The 2,725-nt window shown below is 30.5% G+C and overlaps 1 pseudogene; it reads left to right on the forward strand.

The window, feature by feature from the left end:
- Window positions 1-310: 310 nt before the first annotated feature.
- LOC148766329 (large ribosomal subunit protein uL5z pseudogene) lies at window positions 311-823 on the forward strand (annotated as a pseudogene).
- The last annotated feature ends 1,902 nt before the right edge of the window (window positions 824-2,725 follow it).

Here is a 2,725-nt window from a genome sequence, read left to right on the forward strand (position 1 = left end):
ATAATAATAATAATAATAATAATAATAATAATAATAATAATAATAATAATAATAATAATAATAAACGGGTGAGAGAAAAATAAGCAACTTTTTTTTTCTTTTATCGAGATAGAGAGAGGAGATGGGAGAGGGGGAAAGAATAACTAAAAGAAGGATAGAGAAAAAAAGAGAGAAAATAGATTAACCGACTAAGAAGAAGAAGATGTCGGATAGAAGAAAAAAAAATACATGGTATTCGTAATATTTCTCTATATATATTCCATGTAAATCAACCCATGCAGAAAAAATACATGGTATCCTATAGAAGCTGGTTCTCAACATCTCGGCGATCGTCTCACCAGAGCTGCTAAGGTGTTGGAGCAACTGAGTGGGCAAACCCCTGTTTTCTCCAAGGCACGATACACTGTTCGATCCTTCGGTATCAGGCGTAACGAAAAGATTGCATGCTATGTCACAGTCAGAGGTGACAAGGCAATGCAGCTTCTCGAAAGTGGCTTGAAGGTGAAGGAATACGAATTGCTGAGGCGCAATTTCAGTGATACTGGATGCTTTGGTTTCGGTATTCAGGAGCATATTGATCTTGGAATCAAGTACGACCCTTCTACGGGTATCTATGGTATGGATTTCTATGTTGTCTTGGAGCGACCCGGTTATCGCGTGGGCCGCCGCCGTAGGTGCAAGTCGAGAGTTGGAATCCAACACCGTGTCACTAAGGAAGACTCGATGAAGTGGTTTCAGGTGAAATACGAAGGTGTTATTCTCAACAAGGCAACCAACATCGAGACTTAATTTCCTTATTATTTATATATTTTTCCAACGGTCAGAATTTCAAGAAAATTGTAATAGTGAATGTGGTTCATATTCATGTGGAACATTAACTTTTTTGGCAAATGGCAAAAAGGGACATGACAAGGGACTTAAATGCACATTAGTCCACAAAAAGAAAAATATTTCAAATAAACGCATCCTCACGTCTTTCGTCTAACATGCCCTCCATAAATAATTTTTATTAATTCCATCAATTACACTCTAACTTCCTTAATATTACACAATGACCCCGGATTTAAACAAATATACCACATTAACCCCACTTTAATAATTTTTTGAAAAAATATTTTTTTTTCATAAAATAATCTTTTTTCTCAAAAACTTCTTTTTTCCGGCCAGATTCCGGCATCGAGGGGCAGTTTTCCGGCGTTGACTTTTTTTCAAAAAAAAAATTCCCGCCGGTCTCCGGCGTTGACTTTTATTTGTGATTTTTTTTTTTGAATTTTTTGTTTTTTCTTATAAAAAAATATTTTAATTAATAATACTATCTTGGCTGCTAAATTAATGTCTCAGAAAGTAACATTATGAATATTATTTTTCCGAACAATAATTTTACTAATATTACTGTCCCAAACATAAATATTATTGTATGAGACAGTAATATTACGGAGGAATACAATAATATTGCAGTTGGAAGACAGCAAAAATAAAGGTCAAGACGATAAAATTAATTAATTAATACAGTAATATTACTGTCTCAGACAGTTAAATTAGTAATTTAGCAGCCAAGACAATAATATTAATTAAAATATTTTTTTGTAAGAAAAAACAAAATTTTAGGAACAAAAAAAGTCAATTATCAGTTAGATCATTGTCTCCGATAATTAAATAACTGCTGGAGACAGTAATTTAGCAGCCAAGACAGTAATATTAAATAAATAAAAAACTTAAGAAAAAAAAAGTCAATTAACAGTTAAATTACAGTCTTCGACAGTTAAATAATTGCTGGAGACAGTAATTTAGCAGCCAAGACAGTAATATTAATTAAAATATTTTTTTTTAAGAAAAAAAAAAGAAAAAGTTAATTAACAGTTAAATTATTGTCTCCGATAGTTAAATAACTGCTGGAGACAGTAATTCAGCAGTCAAGACAGTAATATTAAGTAAAATATTTTTTTAAGGAAAAAAAAAGAAAAAAAAAACGCCGGAGACTGGCGGTCTCCGGTAATGGCGGGTCAAAATTGGAGTCAAAATTGAAATTATGGTCAAAATTTGTTAATTGATGAAATTGGGGTGTAAATCATGAAATTGGAGTTAAAATGGGTTTTAATGTATTAGAGGTAATTTTGGTATATATAAAAGAGTTTTCCGTATTTGCAAATAAGTTTGAATAAGCTGAAAATATTTGAAAGACAAAAAAGTTTGGTGTCTATTTTTTAATTAAATGCCCTTGTCATGGGTTTAGGGATTAACCCTAAATTTATCACAGTAAAGTAACTATAATTTTGAAAAATGTTGTTCAGTATTTATCAAGTTAACGATTGTATTGTTGTTATTCAGTTATCGGTTGTATTAGATTATTATCAAATTTCTGGAACATTTGTTTGAAATGAAATAATTGAATAATGATTAATTTAAATTGAAATATTCTTACCAAGAAAATATTAGATTGAACAAATATGTAACAGTAGATTAAACGATCAAAATATACATTATTAGCATTTTTCATGAGTGATGTGAAAGAAATATTTTCCGCAATATTTATGTTCTAACAGTAGCAATAAATCTTTTTAAGAAGGAATTAATGGTTACAAAATATGAAACTTACATTAGCTCTAAAAGCTTCTTGGTGTAGAACTTTGAAACATACAAAAATAATGAGGAAATATGAAGCTAATAGGGATTTTGTAAACATTTTAATTAATTTTGAATTATATAGCGTGCTCCGGTAACGACC

This window comes from Erythranthe guttata, chromosome 12, assembly GCF_056151865.1.
Source record: "Erythranthe guttata isolate IM_541 chromosome 12, IM_541, whole genome shotgun sequence".
Classification (NCBI taxonomy): domain Eukaryota; kingdom Viridiplantae; phylum Streptophyta; class Magnoliopsida; order Lamiales; family Phrymaceae; genus Erythranthe; species Erythranthe guttata.